Raw genomic sequence first — 11568 nt, forward strand, 5'->3', positions numbered from 1 at the left:
TTCTTGCTGGTATACCGTGGGTAATGCCCTACACTCTGAAAGATGCATATGTTAGCTGGTGCGGCAGGTTCGGAACCATTCATAAAGATATAGCATACTATATTGGGCAACATTATGTGGACCTAGGGGAGAGAAAGGAATCAGAGATGTTTTGAGGGGGTTTTCCTTTCCCCCCATTCCCTCTTTGAGATGTTTGATGAACGTATCTTTTTGTTTTTTCCTCAGACATGAACATGATGTGGATGAATTTTTGGATTTCAAAGCTCCTTAAGTTTTCTATAGGAGCTTATGGTTTATGTGATCTATGGCATCTTCTGGATGCTCTATCTTGTTAATAAAGTTCCGACCACTTCGTCTAAAATGAAATTTCCCGAGGTTGTGTTGCTACTACGCACGGGGCCAATAGAAAATGATAACTTTCTAACGAATATTACATTACAAAAAGGACATTAGCTGTTGGGGTAAAGTAAGACCGCCACAGTTATCTTTATGGGGTTGTGTTCTGGAGGAGGTGGGCAATTGGGATGAGGGGTTGCTGCGATGTACTGGATGAGATGGTAGGTGTCACAGGGGTGATTTATGTCACTCGAATTCTGCCCGAGGTTCACTTCCGTGCGGCAGTCAAGCCCAGCCTTGACTTCAGCCTTTCCAACACTTAGTTTTATTTTTAGGGACATTTATACTTAGAATGAAAATAGGCAGCAAAAACAGTAAATAAAGGCACGTACGATATACAGGAATTTCTTCCCAACTTGTATTAATATGTGAATACAAGAACACAATAGCCAACCCTATGGCCAAGACAAAGAATTCCCTAATTCCCTGCCCCAAAATGATTTTTCCCACCCTTAGGAAATGACTTAGACGAATTTTGGCTTCACAATGCCTTAGCCTAAGTTTCTGCCCGTTTTTAGACACTCTAGGCACATATTTATAAGGCTACAATCAGTTGACAAGCCCCAACTGATGGACAAACAAGTTAAGACAAAGTACAAAAACGTGGGCACACTTTTAGGCCATGATCAACATGTCTTGGAAGAGGTTGCAACTACCAACTGCTTCCCATGTGCTTTGCACATATTTTCCAACTGCTGCTTGTGCACAGCATGTGCCTGATTTGCCCCCAGCTGCTTTATGCCAAGGCTGACATTGAGCCCAACCTTGCCTTTGACACTGCTCCGCGCCAATGTCATTGCCACAGCTCGCCATCCATTGACATAGCCGCACACGTTCATTGTCACAGCTGCCCGCTCATGTCAAGTCGCCCCCAACTTGATCAAATCTGCCCGCATCAATTGCCATTGCTTGTCCCGCATTACCTTGCCTTGCCATGTCTTTGCCCCTGCTTGACATGGCTTTGCCTTGCCATTGTTATGCCAATCTGCACGTCCAAGTAAAATGCGCCTTGCTTCCGTTCAAGGTGCGTTTGTCAACCCCGCATAGTCCGTCATGCCGAGCAGCCCATCATGATGTTGTCCCAATTTTCAGGTTGTGTGCCAAGGCCATCATGAAAATCCTTGTCACAACCCACACCTGCCGAGGACCTTTGTCAAGAGGCTAACAAACCACCCCCACCAGAAGAATTCGTCGTCCTCGACGAATTAGCTTCCGCATTTTTCAGCACCACCATAGGTCCTAAATATGTTGTTGCTTGCTCATGTTCTTCCTCGTTTGGCTCATCTTCACTCTTTTCTTCAGCAAACAACGCTGAAAGCCGTTCAATTCTTGGACAGTCCCTCGCCATGTGTGGTCCTTTGCAAATAAAACAGCCATCAAACTTGTTGTTTTGTCCCTTGTTTGTCGAAGGTCCAACACATTGCTTTCCCTTTTCATTGCCATTGCCCTCAACAGCATTACCCTTGTCGTTTCCGTTTTTCCTCCACTCTTTTGCCTTGTCCTTGTTCCCGTTTTTGGACTTTGAAGTAGTAGAGAAATCAGAACCATCTTGTCCCAACCGGAAATCACCCAACGCATCCACAGCAGCAATGGCACTAGGAAGGTCTTTCACATTCTGCCTTCGTAGTTCCATTTGCGCCCACGACTGCAACCCGTAAAGGAAATTATGCAGCTTGTCTTCCTCAGACATGTTGCTAATATCCAGCATCAAAGAACTAAAATCTTTGACGTAATCCCTGACCGTTCCAGTTTGTTTCAACTTCTTCAAATGATCTCTAGCAATCCAGCCCGCATTGCTAGGAAAGAATTGATCTTTCAACTCTTTCTTCAGCCCTTCCCAAGAGTCAACTTCGGCCTACCAACATTTACATCATCTGCCACGCGCGCACGCCACCAAAGCTTTGCATCGTCCACTAAGTACATAGTCGTAATGGCGACCTTGTCTTCATCTTGCACTTTGGCAGCATGGAAGTACTATTCCATATCCCACTGGAAATTTTCGAGTTTCTTGGTACTCCTTGCGCCATTAAACTCTTTAGGCTCCAGAATTCTGACTTTGGTACGATCTGCCCCACGCTGTGCTTCATCATTGCCAACAGCACGACGCAGCAACACATTCTCCGCTTTCAGATCTTTGCACTCTTGGCTTAGCCTGTTCAACTCAGCCTCAAGATAGGCGAGACGAGTCACGATAGTCAGAAATTGATCCCCATCAACAGTTCCGACGAGTGCCTCTAATGCAGCAACCTTTTCCCTCAGTTCTGCGTTGCCACCAGCCATTCTTCACAAAATTCAACCACTGAACGTTGTGTCTCCGCCCCAATCCAACCTGGCTCTGATACCAGTTGTCACAGGGGTGATTTATGTCACTCGAATTCTGCCCGAGGTTCACCTCCGTGCGACAGTCAAACCCAGCCTTGACTTCAGCCTTTCCAACATTTAGTTTTATTTTTACGGACGTTTACACTGAATGAAAATAGGCAGCAAAAACAGTAAATAAAGGCACGCACGATATACAGGAATTTCTTCCCAACTTGTATTAATATGTGAATACAATAACACAATAGCCAACCCTATGGCCAAGACAAAGAATTCCCTAATTCTCTGCCCCAAAATGATTTTTCCCACCCTTAGGAAATGACTTAGACGAATTTTGGCTTCACAATGCCTTAGCCTAAGTTTCTGCCCGTTTTTAGACACTCTAGGCACATATTTATAAGGCTACAATCAGTTGACAAGCCCCAACTGATAGGCAAACAAGTTAAGACAAAGTACAAAAACGTGGGCACACTTTTAGGCCATGATCAGCATGTCTTGGAAGAGGTTGCAACTACCAACTGCTTCCCATGTGCTTTGCACATGTTTTCCAACTGCTGCTTGTGCACAACATGTGCCTGATTTGCGCCCCGCTGCTTTGTGCCAAGGATGGCATTGCGCCCAACCTTGCCTTTGACACTGCTCCGCGCCAATGTCATTGCCACAGCTCGCCATCCATTGACATAGCCGCACACGTTCATTGTCACAGCTGCCCGCTCATGTCAAGTCGCCCCCAACTTGATCAAATCTGCCCACATCAATTGCCATTGCTTGTCCAGCATTGCCTTGCCTTGCCATGTCTTTGCCCCTGCTTGACATGGCTTTGCCTTGCCATTGCTATGCCAATCCGCACGTCCAAGTTTAATGCACCTTGCTTCAGTTCAAGGTGCGTTTGTCAACCCCGCATAGTCCGTCATGCCGAGCAGCCCATCATGATATTGTCCCAATTTTCAGGTTGTGTGCCAAGGCCATCATGAAAATCCTTGTCACAACCCACACCTGCCGAGGACCTTTGTCAAGGGGCTAACAGTAGGCTAGTAGCTCGAGTGTAAATTCTAATGGGGAAAAGCCAGTTCTAGGGGTTTTGCAGTGTAATATCAATTTATATGGTTTTGCAATTGCTCTTTCATTATATGTTCCCCTTTTCCTTTTGCGTTTCTACTCTACAGTGGGGAAAAAAGGACAAAAATCATGGCTGTTCAGGAACTAACCTTAATTCAGAAGCTGTAACTTTTTTCCCCTTCTTATAGTATAAACTGCTGTTCTGCAGTTATGTTCTTTTATTTACGTCAGTCATCATAACTTAATTACTACTATGACGAAGAGATGGGGATGACAAATTTGAAACAACTTCGTTGTTTTAGTTTTCTGCAATTTTTATGAATAAAGGATAAGGAGTACTTTCCAGCGAAGGAGTTAACTAGTGTTTTGGAGCGAGAATAATCTTTCTTTGGGTAATTGTGTAATTCTTGCAAGGTGGAGTTTACATGATGAGGTGATCCATCTATTTTTGTTACTTCTTTGGCTATCTGATTGCTAATTTAGAAGCACCATAGTTTTGTTGGTTGATGTTACAATCAAAAGGATTCTGAATATAACCGTCTCTCTATTGTGCTAAGTCCAACCAAACCCAAACTACCAAGAATTAGTATTGACACAGAAAAAGAGAAGCTTTCAGTTTATCTATTGGGAGTTTGCATCATTAATTATAGAAACATTGTTCAGCCAGCAAAAGTAACCTGGATTGGAAGAAACTAGAAATTCAAACATAAAGGATACAGAAATAAGGCCCCAAATGAATCATGAAGGAGCAAGAGCTTGGCAGTTGAGCCTTTGAATCCCTTTTAGGTAGTTGGGATTTTAAAAAGAATTTTTTGCCATTTGTTTCCATAAATGACTAAGCTTAAAAGAAAAGTTTTCATTCTATCTTTGCTTGAGGAGTCTGTGGCCATCAAGAGTGATTAAAGTACACTCGAATCTCCTCCATTTCGTCAATAATAGTGATGATAACTAGTGATCATATTTTAAAGCTTTAAGTACCTTATAATACTTACACTTAGGTTGCCAGTTTGATGATTTGTTATTACCAGCGTACAATTGGTGAAGCCTCAACGAATTGACCAACCAGTAACCATTTAATGACTTCTTCTGGACGTCAATCAAATTGCTGGAAAAAACATCTTCCATATAACTGCTTTTCAGAGGTGTGATTATGGTCAAACTTGTCTCGATTGGTACTATGTTTGATTGCTGAATTTGTATGTGGAATAAACTTTGGTGATGTAGATTGTAGCATCACACTGAGGTAGCTGTTCAAGAGTAGTGGTTTGGTGCATGGACCATAGTTAGAGATGAATCAAGAAAAGAATCAACTACGCTATTGGAGGAGTCAATATGTGTTGGATTACTACGATATCTAGTATTAGATGAGATGGATGGAAGTAATACTATCTTTATGATGCAGTCTCACTCAAACACTTCATTAGGATATGCTCATTGTTAATGAAGTGTTAACAGAGAATGATAACTATCAGGTTAGCTATTAAGCTCTTGGTAAAATATATACATGTAATGATGTAATGTTGGAAATTTGTAATTGCCAATCACTGTTCCCGTGTGTAGTGCTAGAGTTCCCTCAAGGTGCTTGGTCAACTATCTGTTAGCCTACTTGCTTAGAGACTTGATCAATATTGGAATGGATAAAGCCAAATGGATATAGAGGATTATATAGTTGAAAAAAAGAAGAAGAAGATATAGAGGATTATATAGACGACCACAAATGACATAAGAGTAATGGTTAGTTATTGATAACCTACTTGCTTGTCAGAGAAATGATTTAAGGTTTGCAATTATTCCAGAAAACTCAGAGAGAGCATTTTGCTATGCTTATTGAGGGATCAAACCCGGGCAGGTCCAGTGCCGCTTTCTCTGTAGTGTTGTCACAAGCAGTCCGCCTAGAAGAGCAACTCACTCTGTAGCATTCTCACAATAGATAAGCACGCGCCCCCCTGCTGGTCGGGCAAATTGAAGTTATCTTCTCATCTTCCTTCAACCTTTTTAGAGCCTGGAGTAGTTGGGCTTGTTCAAAGTAAAATTTAGGAAGCAGATACAGTAAGACTTCTCTATAACAACACTTCTGTATAACAATTATTCACTATAAAAGTCAAGTCTTTTTCGGAACCGATTTTAATGTTATGTTATAAATATATGTCCCGTATAACAACACTTCGCTATAGCAACCAAAAAGTATCAAAACAAATGAGGCTGTTATAGAAAGGTTTGACGGTAAACGGTAAAAAATATGATCCGCAAACCAAAGAAATCATCAGATATTGTAGTTTTTACTCTTTTTAGGGTATTCAAAACAACGTATAGGACAAACAATAGCAAGGGGTTTACAACATGTTTTGCACACCAAATAATGATCTTTGCTGTGCTTTATTGCCTTGTTACTCTCTACAGTTTTGCTTACCATCAAAATATTCTGCAAACAAACTCAACTGAACTTGATCATAACTTAGCATATTTCTTGAGATTGACAGCAGCATCTTTGGCATTTTCAGGTACAGGCATGTTGGTCTTAAGGGTGACTCTTGATGATGCTATCAAAGTTTTGTTTTCCTCATTGTTTGGATCAATCTTACAAAGACAAACTTCCCAAACATGAATAGTTTTGCCAATGTTGACTGGTGTAGCCTCAACAAAAACAAGGTCACCGATTTGAGCACTCTTGAGATGGTGTATGCTGAGATGAATTCCAGCCACTCGGGAAAAACCAGAAGCCATATGAGCTCCCATACTTGCCAAAGCCTCAGATATCATAGCTGAAACTCCACCGTGCAACACCTTGAAGGGCTGGCAACACTTTTCTGTCACAGGAAGACGGCCGGTGAGTTTATGGGGTGTGATTTCTACAAACTCAAAGCCAATCTCATAAAGTGGAATATCTAAAGCTCGAGCCTTTACCCCTGGTGGTGGTGGTTCCATATTTGCTGTTATCTTGAAATGAGCTCTTGGTCTTGGAGGTTGACCTCCGGCTGAAAGGTTTGACTCACGTTCCTAGCTTTAGTAGAAGCACCTGTTCAAATTGGAATGAACCTTTTTGTCACACTATGGTTCTTTCAAAGTTACGGGGTAAGAGATATCCATATCTCAACAAGGTCAATTTTTGATAAATAAAAAAGGGAGTTTCTTTTTTGGATTCAGATATTCTGAAATGGTAAATCTGATGATCTGTTTATGGAAATCAAGAATCTTGATGTAAGTGGCAGAGAAGAATAGATTGAAGATGAAGATGGCGATTGGAGTTTGGACTTTTGGAATAGCTGTGAGGAAGATGAAAGGATAAAGGGTAAAGTGCGTGGTAGGTGGAAAACATTACCTTGATTGGTATATTAATATAAGGGTAAACTTAATGGTCGGCACTTAATTGGCTGGTGGTTTGTTCCTTCCAATCTTCACACTAGGAAAAATACATTTACATATTTGGACCCCAGAAATCTTATCGAATTTGGAATTGGATGCGGTATATTAGTATGTCAGTAAAATATAGTAAAAGCAAGAGAGTGAAACAAATTATTTACGGTATCCATTAATTATTGATGGAGCATCAAACTCCAAATTCGATTTAGCCCATCTCTTGTCTTTCTTCACAATTAGATTATGTACAGTTTTGCTTACAATCAAATATGCTGCAATCGAACTCGATTAAACGTGATCATAACTTAGCATATTTCTTGAGATTGACAGCAGCATCTTTGGCATTTTCAGGTACGGACATGTTGGCCTTAAGGGTGACTCTTGATGATGCTATCAAAGTCTTGTTTTCTTCATTGTTTGGATCAATCTTCCAAATACAAACTTCCCAAACATGAATAGTTTTGCCAATATTGACAGGTGCAGCCTCAGCAAAAACAACGTCACCAATATGAGCACTCTTGAGATGGTGAATACTGAGATGAACTCCAGCCACTCGTCCAAAACCGGATGCCATATGAGCTCCCATACTTGCCAAAGACTCAGCTACTAGTGCTGAAACTCCACCGTGCAACACCTTAAATGGCTGGCAACACTTTTCTGTCACAGGTAAACGGCCAGTGATTTTGTGGGGTGTGATTTCTACAAACTGAAACCCAACCCCATGAAGTGGAACATCTAAAATACGAGCCTTTACCCCTGATGGTGGTGGGGGTTCCATATTCTCAATTATCTTTTTCTCTCTTCAATTTTTGAAATGAATTCTTGGTTTTGGAGGTTGACCTCGGCCAGAAAGGTTGGACGCACGTTCCTGGCTTTGGCAAAAACACTTTTGGGAGGACCTGTCCAAATTGGATTGAACTTTTTGTGAAACTATGGTTCCTTAAAAGTTATGGTAGTAAGACATCCATATATATATCTCAACGAGATCAATATTTGATAAGTCTAGAAGGGAGTTCCTTTCTTGGATTCATATGTTCTGAAATGGTAAAGCTGATCTTTTTGTGGAAATCAAGAATTGTAATGAAAGTGGGAGAGAAAAGATGAAGATGATGATTGGAGTTTGGTTTGGTGTGTGGATAGAAAAAGAATAAAGGTGAAAGGTCGTGGTAGGTGGAAAACGTTTTAAGTACGTTGCTTGGTATTATAATGTAGAGGTATTATTAATGGTGGGCACTTATTTAGCCGGTGATTTGTTCCTTTCAAATTTCACATTAGGGATATAGGAGTAATATTTAGTAGTATAAGTTTTGGACCCCAGAAATCTTACCGTCTTTCCGATTGGATGGTGTAGTAATTAGTGATATTTGTTTTTACCCCTTTTTAGTAATAAAATAAAGTAAAAGCAGAAGAGGGAAACAAAATAATTACGGTATTAATAACTCATCATTTAGAAGAGAAGGAAATTACCTTTCTGACATGGGATAATAATTAAATTATTGACATGTATATACAGTAGAGCTGCTTATCAGGCGGATCGGGCAGTTATTTATTCTTAACGGTTCGGCTTATTAGTTATCGGTTTTTAAATGTATTAATCCGTTAACCACCCAATAAGATATCGAGCGGATTGGTATCGATTTAGCTATTATCGAGCGGTTATCGGATAATTTATCAGCCTATTTGAATCTGCATTACAAAAGCCTATTTTGGTCCTTCGTGTTACTAGTAAATACCAGCAAAAAGCCAGTTTACTTGCACATTTCCTCATTTTTTAGTTGTCTTAAGGCACCTGGTTCTAGTGATTGGATTTTCTACATTACTTTATTTTGGCTTTTGCATTTTGTAGGTTGCCTTCAAAACCAAAGTATTCCACTCAAACATCAATAGTAATGGTAGTATTTGTCTGGACATCCTAAAAGAACAATGGAATAGTGATTAGAAATTAGGAATTTTGATTTTAGGGTTTCTAAATTCTAATAGTGGAATAGTGGATAAGTGGAAGGGATATTTTATATACATATGGATAAAAATATATAAATATAAAAATTCTTAACGGGTTAACGGTTTATCCGATAAGTAAATTGAATAATCCGCTCCCAAACTGATATATCGTTAATAATAAAATTTCAATCCGTTCACCACCCGTTAATCCGATAACCCGATACCAATAGGCCATTAAGCTACTTTTGCGGGGTTTGGTTTTCGATTTTAGTTTGGTGTTGAACACCCCTAATATATAGGGGAGTAATAGATCACTAGCAGAGATTAGGTGGACAATTTTTGAACCCCGAAAAAAAAAAACAAAGAAAAAGAAAATTAAAAATTTGGGACAAGTTGAGGGGGTGTTTAGGTATTATCCGTTCTTTCATCCGACTTTCCTGGCGCTGGCAGGTATGAGAACATCAATGATATTCTAATTCATTGTTTACTCTATTTCATTATTAAAAAAGAAGGGCAATTAGAAGCCGATAATAATACAATTTGTGTGTATGAAAGTGTGTTTGAATTTTGAAGTCTAATTATTGTAATTCTCATCATTTATACCGTAAAAATGACACTAGTGAGCCACTCTAAAGGGCCTATTATTTAGGAATTAGTCACTTTGTCCTGAATTTTAGATTTCAATTCAAATTTTTAGGATAAAAATATTCTGAATTGTCTTGAGTTAAAAAATTTTATTCAAAAATTCAGAACAAAATAAGTACCGATCAGTCTCTATGTACAGTTTTGCTTACAATCAAATATGCTGTAATCGAACTCAATTAAACCTGACCATAACTTAGCATATTTCTTGAGATTGACACTTATTTAGCTGGTGATTTGTTCCTTTCAAATTTCACATTAGGGATATAGGAGTAATATTTAGTAGTATAAGTTTTGGACCCCAGAAATCTTACCGTCTTTCGGATTGGATGGTGTAGTAATTAGTGATATACGTTTTCTCCCCTTTTTTAGTAATAAAATAAAGTAAAAGCAGAAGAGTGAAACAAAATAATTACTGTATTAATAACTCCTCATTTAGAAGAGAAAGAAATTACCTTTCTTTCATGGGGTAATAATTAAATTATTGATATGTATATAGCTGTTTATCAGACGGATCGGACAGTTATTTACTCTTAGCGGTTCAGCTTATTAGTTATCGGCTTTTAAATGTATTAATTCATTAGTCACCCGATAAGATATCGGGCGAATTGGTATCGATTTAACTATTATCGGACGGTTATCAGACGGTTTATCAGGCGATTTGAATTTGCATTACAGAAGCCTATTTTGCTCCTTCGTGTTACTAGTAAATACTAAAGGTGTCTAACGGGTGGTCCGGGCCGGGCTGAATAGGGAAATGTTGGAATTGTACGGGTTATGAACTGGGCCGGTTACGGGTTAGGAGTTACTGGGCTTAACGGGTTCGGGTTCATCCGGGTAAAAATAAACCCTAAGGATTACGGGTACAAGGGGCCGTGCCGGGCTGGGTTAGTGTAATTGTTTGTTTTCTTTTGTATTTTGTATAACTTACATAACTATTGTAAGTTATATTAATATAAAGTAAAAATATAAAAAATACAAGGAAGATGAAAAAAATTACACTTATAAATTGTAAGTGCTGCATTTATTTTAAAACTAGCGTGAGCACCTTTGTTCCTATCACTATGTGTTGGTAAGTACAAATCTACTACTCTTTGCATTTTCTAATGAGAAGCTTTCCTAAACACCACAACATAATCAGTTCATAAAATGTTAACTTTCTGCTGGCTTCCCAATATTTTTCTACACTTGAGCGATAAAAAAGGATAATATATTCTCAAATACTGCATCATAATCAACATTACCAGTTTATCAACTGTTAACTTCAACCTTTCCATGAGGCAAAGACAAAATGCTGTCATTTTTTAAAATAATAGCAAATGGCATCTTGTCAAAGATGTTTTAACAGTTAAACAAAACACAAGTAATTAGATTATGATAAATCCTAGTGAATAAAAGTAACCGGCAAAACTGTAATCGCAATCATTATGAAAATAGGTAATTCTCCTTACTTAGCAAAATCTCTTGATTGATACCTATTCACAAACTCAACTGCATACTTTACCAAACCCATTAGACTAAGTGCCCGTTTGGACATAAAATTTGATGGAAGATTTTTTCAAAAAAAATTCACTTTTTTCGAAATCAACATTTGTTCATAATATTTTCAATTTTCACTTGAAAATGCATTTTAAAAATTTTCGAAAATTTAAAAAACTGCAAAAAGTTATTTTCAGAATTTTCATTCAAATCACTCACAAAACTTCAAAAACAACCCAACTAAAATTTATGTCTAAACACAACTCTAAATTTCAAATAACATTTTCACTTTGAAAAAAATTTTCACCATTTTTTCGAATTTTACAATTCTTATTTCCAAACGCCTACTAAGAAAAGGGCTTCCACACAGTAGAT

General features: G+C 38.7%; 2 long non-coding RNA genes across 2 annotated transcripts; both read right to left on the minus strand.

Moving 5' to 3' along the window:
* Window positions 1-2910: 2910 nt before the first annotated feature.
* Window positions 2911-5776, minus strand: LOC138886497 (uncharacterized). The gene is made up of 2 exons (XR_011405275.1): window positions 4492-5776; window positions 2911-3711 (listed from the first exon to the last, which is right to left on the minus strand). It is a non-coding gene; the product is annotated as an uncharacterized lncRNA (long non-coding RNA).
* A 258-nt stretch (window positions 5777-6034) lies between these two features.
* On the minus strand, window positions 6035-8312 carry LOC104233310 (uncharacterized). Its single transcript, XR_011405274.1, has 2 exons — window positions 6679-8312; window positions 6035-6581 (listed from the first exon to the last, which is right to left on the minus strand). It is a non-coding gene; the product is annotated as an uncharacterized lncRNA (long non-coding RNA).
* Between the last annotated feature and the right edge of the window lie 3256 nt (window positions 8313-11568).

Source organism: Nicotiana sylvestris, chromosome 2 (assembly GCF_000393655.2).
Source record: "Nicotiana sylvestris chromosome 2, ASM39365v2, whole genome shotgun sequence".
NCBI lineage: Eukaryota > Viridiplantae > Streptophyta > Magnoliopsida > Solanales > Solanaceae > Nicotiana > Nicotiana sylvestris.